This window comes from Aedes albopictus, chromosome 3, assembly GCF_035046485.1.
Source record: "Aedes albopictus strain Foshan chromosome 3, AalbF5, whole genome shotgun sequence".
Classification (NCBI taxonomy): Eukaryota; Metazoa; Arthropoda; class Insecta; order Diptera; family Culicidae; genus Aedes; species Aedes albopictus.
The window spans coordinates 344,830,293-344,847,387 of NC_085138.1; the positions used below are offsets into that span (position 1 = coordinate 344,830,293).

Sequence of the window (17,095 nt, forward strand, 5' to 3'; positions counted from 1 at the left end):
ATCTTGGACTTTGAGCCGCCATATTGAATAATCGAGTTATCGCCATATTGAATTCATGGGTTTACAGACTAAAACAGCTGCCATCTTGAGTTATGGGCCACCATCTTGGATTTTGGACCACCATCTTGGATATTCTGGCCAAGTTTTTGAACTCTGAATATCTTACCCATATCAAATATAGCCACACAGACAAACAGACGTAACTCTTAGAGGAAATTCATCAAAAACTTTTGGCCGGTGTCATTTTCATGAGCACACTGCCACCTGTTGGTAGAACTGCGCGCGACACTGTCGGCCATGATGGATTACGATTTGACGTTTTGCTGACACGCACACTACTACACAAATTGCCTGTAATTTTCGTTTGAGGTTTGCATCATTCAGCAACGTGTACACTGGCGAACGTCAAAGCGATCGAACACTAGCGCATCTGGTGAAATGATCGCGCAAATCAAATGAAATTTGAATTCATCGTTAAATGCATGTGCCAAGCCGTTTTAAAGAGTGTTACGTCTGTTTGTCTGTGATAGCCATATTGTATGATTATAAAGGCTGAGACTCCTTCAAATAGCCGCAATCTTGAATTGTGGGCCGCCATCTTGGTCCGGATCACTAAATTGGTCATAACTCCGGAACGCCTCGACCGATCCGAACCATTTTTAAAAGCAAACAATGCGGTAAAATTCCGGTTCGATTATTGTTAAAATACCTCTTTTGTACACAGTCACACACATACATACAAACATACATGCACACATACGTACACACATACATGGGACAGCAGGACCTGATAAACCTTCACGCTAGCGAGGCAGCCGTGTAGTTGCTGGCTAAAAATATGACTACTAACCCCACTTCAAGGTTGCAAGCAACCAGTGCCGAGGAATGACTGATCGAGGGGGTGAACAAGATGATCGATCGTTAACGGAGCCTGAGTGTACCTGGGCACCCTCACAGTATTTGCATTAACGCGTTAATGAGAGGCTCTAATGAGGCGGACCCCCGTGCTACTCGTGGAATTTCAACATGAACATTATCAATACTGAACCAACATCTAGTGGAGGTAGTGGTAATGGCGAGGTTAACCCCATTCGCGATAAGCGGGTTGGCTAGGTCTCCGTTAAGGAGAGGTGAAGGAGGAGTTGGGAGCTTCGCACGTAGTGCCAGCGTCACGTTGTGACGACTATCGATCATCGTACGTATGTCGGTCTGCTGTGACGTACAGATTTAAAGCTGACCATCCTACATCTCTGCCTGGCCGTTCGAAAGAGCTACCGAGAGTTGTTCAGTGTTAAGTAAACTGCAGAACGGTTAAGAAATATATGTTATCACGTTAATAAAGTTTATGTTGTAAAATCGTTGCGTTTGGTTCTATCGTCGTGTTACAGTAACCCAAAGGAAAAGAAAAAAGAAGAAACCGCACGATATGCAAGATTACAGGGACACCAAACCTAGGAGGCGTAGAAGGGCAAGTTCCAAGCGCGAGAAGGGTGACGCGCTCGTCATCAAGACCAAACAGTTCAAGTCCTCTGAAGTCTTTGAGGCGATGAAGAGCGACGCTATGCTCGTGGATATGGGGCTGACATGCGCAGTATTAGACGTACTCGTACGGACGAAATGATCCTTGAGTACAATCGCGACAACGATCGCAAGGACGCCACCTACAAATGTCTGGTGTAAGCGATCCTTGTCAAGGGTGTCGAGGAGCGGGCTTTTACGTCGGAGGCGACTCTGAAGGAGAAGAACCTAAGTGAAATCACTGACGCATAAGAGCTCGTCACGGCACTGTGACAATAGTGTGAGGTGCGGTGCAGGTCCATTAAATTATGGAAGCTCAAGATGCGCTGGTCAGTATGCCAACTGACCTTGCATGAGTCACTGGAGGTTGCTTCCGATGTCTGGAACTAGGACACAAGTCATGAGACTGCAAAGGTCCTGGCAGGAGCAAACTGTTTAGGCGATGTAGCGGCAAAGGCGACAAGGCACAAGGGTGTACGAGTCCATTCACGTGTTTGATTTGTTCCCGGAAATGCTGGAACAGTGAGCACCCAAGGGAAGGTTCTATGTACCCGACCTTCAGAAGAGACGCAGTTGACAAATCACAGTGCAGGTAACGCAGCTGAACCTGAACCACTGTGACATGGCACAGCAACTGCTTTGTCAGGCGGTTTCTGAGTGGGAGACGGAAACGGCAACGGCAACTAGGTCGCGGATGGGTCCAGAAAAATGGCGGCGATATGAACGACGGGTAATTACGCCGTCCAGGAATTGGTGTCTACTACTACCTATGAGGGCTTCGTGGTCGCCAAAGTAAACGGGGTCTTCATCTGTAGCTGTTATGCGCCTCCGTGGTGGCCCATCGAGTAGTTCACGCGAATGCTGAACCGCATAATGACCGTGCTAACAGGGTGAAGTCCTCTGGTAATAACGGGTGTCTTTAATGCCTGGGCCGTAGAATGGGTAAGCCGCTTCACGAACCAGCGGGGTCAGATCCTGCTAGAGACACTGTCCATGTTAGATGTCCACTTGGCTAATGTCGGTACCAAGAGTACCTACAGTTGAAACGGAGTCAATAATTGACGTGACCTTTTGTAGTCCTGGCCTAACAAGTAGTTCGAACTGGAGAGTAGCTACACTCACAGCGATCACCTGACGGTTCGCTACAGTATCGACTACAACAACAGCAGGCAGCGAGTATAAAAAGTGGCGGCTAGGCCAACGCCAAGCCCTCGCAGGTGGAGGATATCATACTTCGACGAAGGGGTGTTTAGGGAGGCGCTCCGCTGTGAGCGAAACTTACTTGGTTTGGACGGCAACGAGCTGGTAATGGTGCTCTCACGTACGTGTGATGAGACCATGCCTAGGCGAGTCCACCCTAGAAATAGGAGGCCAGCGGCTTACTGGTGGACCAACGCGATTGCGGACCTGCGCCGCGCCTGCCTACGGGCTAGGTGGCGGGTGCAGCAAGCAAGACCAGAATGCCATGTACGACGAGGTGTTGAGGTTAAAGTTCCCAGTGGCAGTGGCAATCGTCGACTTCGCTGAAGACCTCTACGGCAGGTCCACTGTTAATCGATCGAAGAAGTAGAATTGTAGAATTGACTGCAGCTCCCTCGATCGCAGTTGTGGAAAAGTGGACGAGATCCAGGAAACTGGAATTGACTTACCACAAAACTGAGGTGGTGCTTGTGAACAACCGAAAGTCGGAGCAGCAAGCGGTGATTAATGTAGGCGATTGCACTATCACTTCGAAGCGCTCTGTCAAACACTTTGGGGTTATGATCGGCGATAAGCTTACCTTCGGTAGTCACGTTTATTATGCCTGCAAAAGAACCTCCACAGTCTTATTGGCGTTGTCCCGGAGGATGTTTAATAGCTTGTATGTATGGGTGTATGCTAGTAAGCGCAAGCTAAGGTATGGTGGCCCGGCTTGAGGCACGGTGTGTTTTAGAGGGTACCGAGAGATCTCAGGGTCGTTTCAAGGGGGTTCTATGGGGTTTTAGGGAGAACCGTGAGGTCTTAGGGGCGTTAAAATGGGACTCCGGGGCGCTTCAGAGGGTCTAAGTGTTTCCATGGGAGTTCCACAGTGTCTCAGGGGCGTTTCAGGGGGTTTTAGGAGTTAACCAGAGATCTTAGGAGCGATTCATGTGGGTCCCAGAGGGTTTAGGTGGGTAAAACATAGATAAAACCAATTAGAATATAAACTGATGCTGGGGGTTATTGGAACATTGCAATGTTTTCAACAGTAAAAAGGAAAAGGTCTAAATCAAACCTAAATATAAAATAATATTTAAACAAATGAATGATATCAACTCAAGCATTTCTTAATGTCTCACAGAACCACCCTATAATAAAAAATGACAACACCGCCAAATATACACGCCGCACATTCGCTCTGTTTCGTATAGGTACCTTCCTTCCTCCACACAACTCGCATATGCATATAAACCGCAGCGTATAGGCAGGCACCTCGCGCGTTCATGAGAACCGGGAGAGACGGAAATAACATTCCAATATGTTTAATCACTTATCAATAAGCCGCGTGGTCGAGTGAGTGAGGTGGATGTGAAAGAGAACCATATTCCCCAATCTCCCCGAACGTAAGCAGGTATAGGGAGGTTCACGAAACCACTCTGGAACAGGTCGGTCGGAACCATCAGCTATCTCCAATCCGAACCTCACATAGTAAGTAGGCAAAGTAACCGAAATGAACTCAGAACTAATAAGAAAAGCCGGTGCGGTGGTCGATCAGTAGTCGGCTAGGTATATCGGTTGATCGGTTGTTAGAAGTTCGAAGAAATTGGAACAACCACGAACGGAACTGTGATACTCTCTAACTCGGCGCTCGATCAGTGTTGGTATAGGAATGAGGCGATATGGGCGTGATTTTCATTCGTTCGTCGTGATTGTGGATGGAATCCAGAAACGGTCGTTTGGTTGAACTTGAAATTCGCGACGTAAACAACGTTCTTCGAGAAGGGAAGTGAAGAGCAAATAGTGACGACGACACTTCAGACTGAGTCGAGAAGTGCACTGTGATACTTGGCTACTTCTGTACCCTGTTCGTAAAAGGCGTGGTGGCGTTGGTGAAGGCGAAGGTGAGAATCGTTGAGGCGGTTCAACGATCCATTCAAGCGATCGACTTCGCTCGACGCTTTGGCTGTTGTTGGTTGATCGCCGGGCCCGGGGTAATTATTTCAAGCGACCTTGGCGCCGCCAAGCCGCAGCGTAGTTGGGAGAGGTAGTGTGGTGATTGCGACTGGCAGTAAGTCCGACAGCGACGAAGACGAACGACGGTAAAGACGCAGAAAGAGGGCACATATGTATGACGTCTTTTGGTGTTTTCGTCGTGCTGGCTGCTTGCAGAGACGGTGTGCGCGAAAGAAGTCATGCCAAGTTGAGCCGGTTGCATACACTCAAACCTCCATTTAGGTAGGATCCATTTAGGTAAAATCTATTTAGGTCCCTCCATTTAGGTAACGTTACCTAAATGGAATTTGATTGTCATTGGTCATCATTGATGACGTCAAACCCGACATCAACCTATCATTGACCTGTTTTCATTTTGGCCGGCAAACCCAATACAGACCCAACAGTTGTTCGATGTTGGCCCAACAGTGGCCCAACATACGATAAAAATTGACCCGACTTTGACCCGACATTCAACAATTTTTCAGTCTGGCGGAATTTTGCAGGGTTTTTCGTGTTTCGTGCCCATCTAGTCATTTGAATGACAAGTCTGACCTGAGACCTTCCAAAACCCCCGAAAATGCCCCTAAAGCCCCTCCTTTCCTGAGACTCCCTTGAAAGTCGTCTGAAACTCCGCATGACCTCCTTTAAATCTCCTAGTCAATCTCACTTCTTGAACTTATTTTCAACCTTGTACTCCATTTAGGTAATAGACTGAATCCATTTAGGTAATGAATCCATTTAGGTAAAAATTCTATTTAGGCAGTCCCGACTCATTACCTAAATGGAGGTTTTGGTGTATTAATGTTTAGTGACGGTGCCTATAAATATCGTGCCTAGTGTGAATTTGTGAGGTGGTCACGGGTGCATGGGCCCGAAACAAGAAAGTTGCAATGCGATTCGATTTTCACCTCCTCGCGGTCAACGAGGCGATGGGAGGTTAGTGATTGGCCATTGGTTGATGGGTGATTGTAAAGTCACATCTGATATGGAAGAATGTTCACGATCGAATCAGTCAATACGGGGATATTGAACATAGTTTAACGTGAATCGTGATTGAATAATGTTATACTACATTCAAAATTGTTTTAACAATCCAGCTTTTTACGCTTGATGAGGGGTGATTCTTTTTTGACGGATCTTGCCGACAGCCCATGCAGCAACACAATAGCCAAAAATTTCAGTTCATTGCTCCCCAATTGTCAAAACTTTTCACCATGAACTTTTTCGGCTAGTAAATAACATTTGTCGAAATTCACAATTTTTTCGTTTTAGATTTGTGATCGTTGCCCGCCACCTTAAACTGTAGACGCCGAAGGAACTGTAAATAATCTTTGTTACGCCCAATCATTCCCGAAGACTCCTGGTCCACTCTTTCCGCCGAGGCTTCGCAAGACGACAAAAAACAATGGATTACGATTGAAGTTTTTCATTACGAGATTCCTATCGTCCATATGGTCCTAATTAGTGTATGGTGTCAGTGTAGGGGCCGTGATGATGCTGCCCTATGCTGCCTGGTGCCGTGCTGCTGCCCGATCGTCCCAACCTTCGTTTGGCCCTAGTGGAGTGGCTTAACCTGCCGGAATTGCACGAGTTGAAATATGCGGACCCGGAACACCTTCACTTTGTCCTCATGATCTTGGTGTGGTTTCTCTTCACTGAGGGGCTGTCCATAAACCACGTGGTCATTTTTTTGGGACTTCTCAAACCCAACTACAGCGTAAAAAGCTGGATTAACATACATTTTTATGAACATTTAACTATTTTTGGCTACGCAGTCATGAAATGAACAAACGACGTTATTTATTTGCCCGACGTTTCGACACGGGGTTTGTGTCTTCCTCAGGGGGTACTGTAGTGGATTATTTGTACTAATTCTGTATGTTAATGTCTAGTTGTTTAAACTTACAATCTTTGTGTCGATTTTTTTATTACCGTACGGGTTTGGGCCGAAGGGTCTCAGATTTTCATGAAACTATTTCCACAGGCAGGGCTCATGGATATATGAGCAAAAAAATGAGGAAAATTCAGGGTTGCCTATTTTCCCCGAAAACTCCGGTGGATTTTTTTTTTGTTTTCCCCTGACACTACTTACTTTGAAAAATCATAACTCAAGAACAAAGCATCGTAGAAACAAAGTTTTTTAATGAAAATGAAAGCAAATTCAGGAATCCAAAAAAAATATGAAGTGGAAAAAGTTTTCCACACAATTTTCCACCGTTGAGAAAATTCAAAAAAAAAACCGGAAAAACTATGTCCAAACTCGTGGAAAATTTAAAAAATATATATATTTTTTAGAAGATAATTTCATAAGCTTTGATCGCTGAAATTTTTGGAATGCACTTAATTTTCGTTCCTGAGTTATGGCAAGTTTTGTAAAAAAATACCATATAATATAGGCTTACATGGTCATTTTCACATAATTGACCATAACTCAGAAACGAGAAAAAAGTAGATTCTGAAAATTCCAGCGATCAAAGCTTATAAAATTAGATTCCCAAAAAAAAAATTGTTTTTTGAAAATTTTCCACGAGTTCGGACATATTTTTTCCGGCTTTTCTTTATGAATTTTCTCAACGGTGGAAAATTTTGTGGAAAACTTTTTCCACTTCATATTTTTTTTGGATTCCTGAGAAAATTTGCTTTCATTTTCATTGAAAAACTTTGTTTCTACGATGCTTTGTTCTTGAGTTATGATTTTTCAAAGAAAAGGCTTTTATGGCACATTTGGACATTCTTCAACAAAATTGGCCATAACTCAAAAACAAAAAAAGTGCATTCCAAAAATTTCAGCGATTAAAGCTTATGAAATAACCTTTTAAAAAATATTTTTTCGAAAATTATCTTCGAGTTCGGGCATACTTTTTCCGGCTTTTCTTTACGAATTTTCTCAACTGTGAAAAAAATTTGTGGGAAACTTTTTCCAGTTCATATTTTTTTTTGGATTTTTGAGAAAATTTTCTTTCATTTTCTTAAACAAACTTTGTTTCTACGATACTTCGTTCTTGAGTTATGATTTTTCAAAGTAAGTAGTGTCAGGGGAAAACAAAAAAAATCATCTGAGTTTTCCGGGAAAATAGGCGACCCTGAATTTTCCTCATTTTTTTTTGTTCATATATCCATGAGCCCTGCCTGTGGAAAAAGTTTCATGAAAATCTGAGACCCTTCGGCCCAATTTGTACGATAATCAAAAAAATGCCCCTATGTTTCGTCTAACTATAACTGTATCGCATCACGCTGTTTTTGGAACATGCTGTAAGCTTTAAATGTATTACATAATGTGAAAATTATCACCGAATATACCTTTTAAAAAAACTAATCTTACACTTTAAAATTTCTGATTTTTCTCGCACAACTTATACTGGTAATGGCGCAAACTTTCTACTCTACTCTCTACGAAAGATAGAAGAAAGATCTTTGATTAACGTGCCCTATCGGTACAATTGAGTCCCTCTCTGTTGAGGCGTAGCGTGCGATTGTAGTAACCTACGATTTAGTTATTAGGTCTTAGCAACCGAGTTTGTTATTAGCTAGTCAATAGATGTAAAAAATAAATTCATTCCTTGTTCAGACACTGCACACACCACACGTTATTATTTCCACTGCAAGTGGTTATGGGCCCAGTGTGCCTGCAGTAGGAAGTCTGAAGTATTGAAGACAACGGAAAGCTAGTTTCAGAAAATGTTTCGAGACGAAGAAAGCAACTTAAGTGGAAGAGGTGACGGAAGCGGAAGTACAAGGACGACATCTGCGAATGCTGGAGGAACTGCAGGAGGCAGCGATCGATCCGGCGCAAATGGGCGTGCCTGTGGAAACCCAGTGAGTCTACTGGCCATCGAAAAGTTGCGAGGACGACAGAACTATGCATCATGGGCGTTCGCGATGAAGATGATATTGATACGAGAGGGCTCTTGGAGAGCGGTCAAAGCGGAACAAAATTAAGCGATCGACCCGGACCTGGACGAGAGGGCGTTAGCGACGATTTGCCTAAGTATAGAGAAGAACAACTACAGCCTAGTACAGCGAGCGAAGACATCGAAAGAAGCGTGGGATGCACTCCAGAAGGCGTTTCAGGACGACGGTCTGCTGCGAAGATTCGGCCTGCTGGACAGATTAACATCCGTGAAGCTTGAAGAATGTGCCTGTGTGGAGGATTATGTCGACGAACTAGTCACCACGACGAACAGCTTGAGCGAGATTGGATTCGAAGTTAATAACCAGTGGTTGGCGTCGTTGCTGATGAAAGGACTCCCGAAATACTACAGCCCAATGATCATGGGGCTTCAAGCATCGGGAATCGAACTTTCGGCGGACGTTGTGAAGGCGAAGATATTGCAGGATGTTAAATGGCCGTTGAAGACGTCGAGTGAAGGAGCGTTGTACACGAAGCAAAAACCACGGCAACCCAAGACGGAGAAGAAAACAGGAGCGTGTTTTACATGCAAGAAGTTCGGGCATTTTGCTGCAAATTGTCCCCAGAAGCAGGGTACTTCTAAATTCAAGAAAAGTGCTCTGTGTGCTATGCTGACCGTGGAGAGCGGAAAGGAGGATGCTTGGTTCTTCGATTCTGCAGCAAGTTCGCATATGACCAGAAGCTGGGAGAATTTTTCGAAGCAGGAAGACCTGGTGCACTCGATTGACACAGCAAATAATCAGTCGATCGCATCTGTTGCTAAAGGCAAGGTGGAGATCGAGCTCGATGAAGGTCCAATCGAAATCCAAGATGTTCTACAAGTTCCTGATTTAGCGACCAATCTTTTATCGGTGAACAAAATTTGTAAGAAAGGCCTGACGATGGTGTTCAACGCAGAAAGGTGTGAAGTCGTAGGTAAAGGAGGACATGTGATCGCGTCTGGATCCGTTGTGGACGGGCTGTATCGATTGAACCAGAAGAAGACCCACAAATCCTTCCTGACGGTTGATGCTGGAATTTAGCACAAGAGACTTGAACATTTGAATCAACAAGGTATGTGCAAACTGGCAACAATGGTGGATGGAATCGAACTGAAGAAGGAACCTAAGCTGGAATGTGTATCGTGTATCAAAGGCAAACAAGCAAGAGACTCGTTTTGTTCAAGTTCGTCGAGAGCAAAAGGTTTGCTGGATTTGGTTCATGCGGACGTATGTGGACCCGTTGAAGTACCGTCGATAGGAGGAAGCCGTTATTTCCTAACTTTTACGGATGATGCAAGTCGGAAAGTGTTCGTGTATTTCTTGACATCGAAGGGTCAGGTGTTCGAAGCGTACGAGGACTTCAAAGCGATGGCGGAGCGTCAATCTGGACGGAAACTGCGGATCCTGCGAACCGATAATGGAACAGAATTCGTAAATTCAAGAATGAAAGGCAGCATGAAGCGTGATGGAGTTGTTCACCAGACATCGTGTCCGTATACGCCGGAACAAAATGGAACCGCGGAACGTTTGAACCGGACTCTCGTTGAAAAAGCAAGATCCATGTTGACGGATGCGCGGTTACCGAAGAAATTTTAGGCGGAGGCAATATCGACAGCAGCTTACTTAGTAAACCGATGTCCGACCAGATCGTTAGAAGCAATTACTCCAGAAGAGGCGTGGACCCAAAGGAAGCCGAACCTTCAACATCTTAAAGTTTTCGGTTCAAGAGCAATGTATCACATTCCCAAACAGAAGCGAAGGAAGTTCGATTCGAAGGCTATGGAAGGAATCTTTATCGGATATGCAGAGAACTCGAAGGGGTACAGAATCTACGACCCGGATCTGAAGGATGTCATCATCAATCGAGACGTGGTGATAGTGAGCGAAGGCGAGTTTGGATCGTTTTCCTCATTGGCGTGCGAACAACAACCAGTTGATTTCATGGAACTCTATACCTGGATTGAGCCAGAAGAGCAGATTGAAGTTGAGGCGATTGGAACTATAACCGTGGTTCAACACGAAGATCAGGCGAACTGTAGTGATCCCGTTGGTTCCAGAGATGCCATGCCTGATCGTGCGCTCCCACCGCAACTTACAAGACCAGCTGAACAGGAGCAAGGGTTGAGGCGCAGCGGTCGGGAGCGCTTATTCCCAGGTAAGTATACCGATTTTGTGTGTTATAGTCAAAATACTGTCCCAGATTTTCCCCAGCAGTTGGATGTGGTAATGATCGACCATGATGACCCGGAAACAGTTACCGAGGCGTTACAGCGAGATGATTACAGGCTGTGGGAGCAAGCATTCATTTTCATTTATTTAGTTAACATCAAATTCATGATAATACTGAATCAACAATTTGCCGCCATAATACTCGATTTGCAGCTGCAGCTCTCCAACGTCGGTCACGCCCAACACTCGCCAGATCACGCTCCACCTGGTCCGCCCATCGTGCTCTCTGCGCTCCACGCCTTCTTGTACCAACCGGATGGTTAGCAAACACCAACTTTGCAGGGTTGTTGTCCGGCATTCTTGCAACATGCCCTGCCCACCGTATCCTTCCGGCTTTGGCTACCTTCTGGATGCTGGGTTCGCCATAAAGTGCAGCGAGCTCGTGGTTCATCCTTCTCCGCCACACACCGTTCTCCTGCACGCCGCCGAAGATCGTCCTTAGCACCCGTCGCTCGAAAACTCCGAGTGCTTGCATGTCCTCCTCGAGCATCGTCCACGTCTCGTGCCCGTAGAGAACCACCGGTCTTATTAACGTCTTGTACATGGTACATTTGGTGCGGGGGTGAATCTTTTTTGACCGCAGTTTCTTCTGGAGCCCATAATAGGCACGACTTCCACTGATGATGCGCCTTCGTATTTCACGGCTCACGTTATTGTCAGCCGTTAGCAAGGAACCGAGGTAGACGAATTCTTCTACCACCTCGAAAGTATCCCCGTCTATCGTAACATTGCTGCCAAGGCTTGTCCTGTCTCGCTCAGTCCCACCTACCAGCATATACTTTGTCTTAGCCGCATTCACCACCAGTCCGACCTTTGCTGCTTCACGTTTCAGGCGGGTGTACTGTTCTGCCACCGTTCCAAATGTCCTAGCAATAATATCCATGTCATCCGCAAAACATACAAATTGGCTGGATTTCGTGAAGATCGTACCCCGGCTGTTGAGCCCGGCTCGTCGCATAACACCTTCCAGGGCGATGTTGAATAGTAGGCAGGAAAGTCCATCACCTTGTCGTAGTCCCCGTCGAGATTCGAATGAACTGGATAGTTCACCCGAAATCCTTACGCTGTTCTGCACACCGTCCATCGTTGCTCTTATCAGTCTAGTCAGCTTCCCGGGAAAGCTGTTCTCGTCCATAATTTTCCATAGCTCTGTGCGGTCGATACTGTCGTATGCCGCTTTGAAGTCGATGAACAGGTGATGCGTTGGGACCTGGTATTCACGGCATTTCTGGAGGATTTGCCGTACGGTGAAGATCTGGTCCGTTGTCGACCGGCCGTCGATGAAACCGGCTTGGTAACTTCCCACGAACTCATTTACTTTAGGTGAAAGACGACGGAAGATGATCTGGGATAGCACTTTGTAGGCGGCGTTTAAAATGGTGATCGCTCGAAAGTTCTCACACATTAACTTGTCGCCTTTCTTGTGGATGTGACAGATTATCCCTTCCTTCCACTCCTCCGGTAGCTGTTCGGTTTCCCAGATCTTGACTACTAACTGGTGCAGACAGGTGGCCAACTTTTCCGGGCCCATCTTGATGAGTTCCGCTGCGATACCGTCCTTACCAGCCGCTTTGTTGTTTTTGAGCTGGTGGATGGCATCCTTAACTTCCCTCAGCGTGGGAGTTGGTTCGTTCCCGTCCTCTGCTGCACCAACATAGTCATTTCCTCCGCTGCCTTGGTCCTCCGTGCCTACATTCTCTTCGCCATTCAGGTGCTCGTCGAAGTGCTGCTTCCACCTTTCGATCACCTCACGTTTGTCCGTCAGGAAGCTCCCGTCCTTATCCCTGCAGATTTCGGCTTGCGGCACGTAGCCTTTGCGGGATGCGTTGAGCTTCTGGTAGAACTTGCGTGTTTCCTGTGAACGGCACAGCAGTTCATTTCCTCGCACTCCGCTTCTTCCAGGCGGCGCTTTTGCTCCCGGAAGAGACGGGTCTGCTGCTTCCGCTTCTGTCTGTATCGCTCCACATTCTGTCGGGTTCCATGCTGCAGCATTACCGCCCGCACTGCATCCTTCTCCTCCAGAACCGCTCTGCACTCCTCGTCGAACCAATCGTTTCGTCGACTACGTTCTACGTACCCGATAGCAAGCAATGGAGGACGAAATCAGAGCTCTGGAGGAGAATGAAACTTGGGAGCTGACCGACCTTCCCCCAGGCAGAAAGGCGATTCGATCGAAATGGATTTTTAAAACCAAACATGGAGCTGATGGACAGGTGAACGACACAAAGCGCGGCTGGTAGTGAAGGGATGTTCGCAGCGACCCGGAATTGATTACACCGAAGTCTATTCACCAGTTGTACGGTATTCCACGATTCGCTACCTGTTGGCCTTAGCGGTGCAGTTCAATTTGGACATCGAGCAAATGGACGCAGTAACAGCATTTTTGCAAGGCAAGCTGAAGGATGAGGATATTAACATGGAGCAACCTGAAGGCTTTACTGGCGACCCAAAGAAGGTGTGTAAGCTGAAGCGTGCATTGTACGGGCTCAAACAATCGAGCAGGGTTTGGAATAACCAGCTGGACGAGGCACTACAAGAATTCGGCCTTACAAGATCTAATCAAGATTCGTGCCTGTATTTTATCATTGAAGGAGAACGAATGACGTTTATTACCGTATATGTGGACGATTTTTTTGATTTTTTCAAACGATGCGGAAATGAAGCTGAAGCTGAAACGTTTCCTAAATAGCAGATTCAAAATGAAGGATTTAGGCGAAGCAAAGTTTTGTCTGGGATTGCGAATAACAAGAGATCGCGAGAAGGGCAAGATGTTCATCGATCAGCAGAACTACATTGAGGAAATTTTGAAGCGATTCAATATGGCAAATAGTAATGCTGTGTCAACTCCTGCGGATGCAAGTTTGAAGCTAGACAAAACAATGAGCCCCAGTACTCCCGAAGAAGCAGAAGCGATGAAAGCTGTTCCGTTCAAGGAGGCAGTTGGTTCCCTTTTATACGCGGCCCAAGCAACCCGACCGGATATTGCGTATGCGGTAAACATGGTGAGTCAATTTTGCAGCGATCCAGGACAGCGGCACTGGGAGGCCGTGAAGCGAATTCTGCGGTATCTTCGTGGAACCACTGAAGCACGATTGGAATATTCGGCGAATGGCAACTCGCAACTGACCGTCTATACCGATGCGGATTGGGAAGGAGACGTGGATACGCGGAAATCAACTACGGGCTACATTTTCATGAAGATGGGAGGAGCTGTTTCGTGGAGTGTAAAACGACAAGCAACCGTGGCGTTATCGTCCTGTGAGGCGGAGTTTATGGCACTATCGGCAACGGTTCAAGAGGCTCTCGGTGGCAACAGCTACTGGAACAAATTGATTAAAAGCAGGTGGTACCAGTTTTGTGTGACAACCAATCCGCAATCTGGAGTTCCGGAAGATGATAGGTATCGTAGGTTAAGGAGGAGTGTTGAGGCGTAGCGTGCGATTGTAGTAACCTACGATTTAGTTATTAGGTCTTAGCAACCGAGTTTGTTATTAGCTAGTCAATAGATGTAAAAAATAAATTCATTCCTTGTTCAGACACTGCACACACCACACGTTATTATTTCCACTGCAAGTCTCTCATCATCATTTCTCTTTGGTGCATTTTGCTCCCTTCTACTTTTTTATGTCGTAAGTTTAAACAACTAGACATTAACATACAGATTTACTAGGTTCAATCACCGCATGACTTTATCATAATTAATTTTAATTGGCTTTTTTCATCTAACTACTATTACCTAGCCGTTCAACTTGTGATTGTGTTGCTCAACAATGGCCCTCTGTTAATTTCAATTTCTGTTCAATTTCTCTTATCGCTCGCTTGCGTATCTATTCATCGTATTCTTTTATTACTTCGAGCAGTATTCATACCACCGAAAAAAGCCAATTAAAATTAATTATGATTAACATACAGAATTAGTACAAATAATCAATTACAGTACCCCCTGAGGAAGATACAAACCCCGTGTCGAAACGTCGGGCAAATAAATATCGCCGTTCTTTTTTCATTTCATGCATACAGTCGATTCAATCCCAGTTTATGAAAATTTAAATTCAAAATGTACTGCTTGAAGTTCTGTAGAATGAAAATTTGTAGGAGGCCATACACTTAAAAATAAACAAATCAAAATCACAGTATTTCTAAAGGAAATTTACAAGTTGCATTACTGAGGATATCCAAAATGCATTAAGGACAAGCTTGTTAGTATTCCAAGCTCATGAAGCTTAAGACCAAGATAAAAAAAATAGTTGTTTACATTTTGAGATTTGTGCATTTGAAGTTCTGGTAAATTGTTGAACTGGGATTCAAAAAGGGTTTCCCTTATGTCTCGAATTTCTAATGAGTCTGACATGATTAGATAACCCTTTTTTTCGGGTCTGTCACTGCGACTAGTTTTTAGATCTATTGTGACGTTCCCCATTCCATCCAAACGTCTTTCAAACAGTATCCTGAGGTACACAACACACTTCCGACAACGTCCACTGCCACAATGAGCAAGCAGAGCACTGCTGTGTGAACAAAGACATCTCCTCAAGGATGCCCACGCGTAGCTTTCGCCCAATCACTTCGTTACCTGCAATGGCATCTTTGTGTGTACTCGCCAATTAATTTTCATTGTTGTTTGTTATTTTGCATCACAACGTGTGGCGGCGTAGCGCCGCCGGTGGACGGACATGTGGTGTGCCATGCCGGCGGTGCGGTGGTGGCTATTTGAAGCAGAATGTGAATTTCCTCAACCACACAGAGTGCAACCCTCAGCGCTCATAGGTGCACACAAATGGCATATGACGGATGAAAACGGATGATGCAAAACGCGAAAAATGGTCCATTGCAAAATAGACAAACAACTGGTCTCTGCTGGAGTGGTGACTGTGCGCCGGGGACGCATAAGAAGAACGTGGTAGCCCTCAGTAAAAGTTCATTTTCGCGATCACCACAAACTGACCGGGTGGTGCGTGGTTTGTTGCTTGGTTAATGCATCGTATGTTGGGACTCAGATGGTTACTTATTTTAGTAGATGATCAGCGAAGTAATTATAAAGCAAAAATAGACCTGTTGAGCGTGTGTTTGTCCATCAAATTTATATTCTAAATAAAAATATTAACATATGCAGTCAATTAAGTTATACCCAGAGCGAAGAATTTCCTTGAATGCAATGAAACTTCATTTCCACCAAATTTTCAACTCCATAATAAAAAATAAAGCCTGTATCCGCAATAATCGGGACACAGAAATGCGGCAGTAACTCTGTACTGAATCAATAAAAATTGGCCAAAAGTTGACTGAGAACTCTTTGGTGTATGTTTATTATTTGCACAAAATTTCATAAAAATCGATGCATTATTTTTAATTGTGGATGAGAAACAAACAGACGTGATTGTTAAGATTTTGTACAATTATCACCAATTTTCATTCGCATACTAGATGGTTCTTTTCCGCTACAATTCACAGTTCTGTGAGGATAATTATGAAACTTCGTGATCAGTTATGATACTTATAGAGACACTTTCTTGTATCACAAATGTTTCACGGAGTTTCAAAGCGTTTCAAAATATTTCAGGGGCTAAAAGAGAAATTTTCGTGAGGGGGCTTTGCAGACTATCAGATGAACTTCAGATAGAATTTAGGCGGTTTCAGAAATGTTTCAAGGCGCTTCATGGATTCCAGAAGAGTTCACGACAGTTTGAAGGGTCAGAAGCATTTCATATGCTTTCAAATGAAGGGGGGATTCAAGGCGGGTCAGGGGTTTCAGAAGGCTTCCTAGGAGTTTGAGAGGGGTTCCATATGAGCCACGGGTGTTTCAGGGAGTTCAAAGGCGTTTCAGATGGATTCCTTTCAGGTTTCAGGTGTGCTTCAGGGGGTTTAGAGGTATTTCAAGGTGTTTCAAAGCATTTCAGGACGTTTCAAGGGTTTTAGAGGGATTTTCATGAGTTTTAGAGTTTCGCAGGCTATCAGGTGAGCTTCAGAGGGGTTGTTTCAAGAAGTTTGAAATCTCTCATGGAGAAGGGTTCTCGAGAGTCTCGAGGAGGCTTAAGCATTTCACAGGCTTTCAAGTGTCCCTCAGGGGGTTCAAAGGGTTCGCTTGGTTGTAATTATGTTTGTTATATTGCCTACTTTTTCAATCAAAATGAATACAAATTCAGTTAATTGATCAGGTAAATGAGGTGAGCTTCAGGTAGTTGATTCCTAGATGTTTCTAAGCATTTCAGGGCGTTCCAGGGGATTGAGTTTTAGGAGGTGTTTCACATGCTTTCATTTGGTATGCAAATCTTCAGAAAACCAT

The 17,095-nt window shown here is 45.0% G+C and overlaps 1 protein-coding gene across 5 annotated transcripts in view; it reads left to right on the top strand.

Moving 5' to 3' along the window:
* LOC109421938 (vanin-like protein 2) overlaps positions 1–17,095 on the top strand; it is a 54,690-nt gene that overhangs the window by 12,218 nt on the left and 25,377 nt on the right. The window contains exon 1 of one of the 5 annotated variants that reach the window (XM_029865070.2): positions 4,161–4,185. The exons of 2 other annotated variants lie outside the window; for them this stretch is intronic. The gene's annotated coding sequence lies outside the window, so the exon portion shown is untranslated. Of the gene's footprint in view, positions 1–4,160; positions 4,186–4,260; positions 4,599–5,494; positions 5,629–17,095 lie in introns of those variants that run through there. 2 more of the 5 variants (XM_019696573.3, XM_019696575.3) reach the window with 2 other exon arrangements.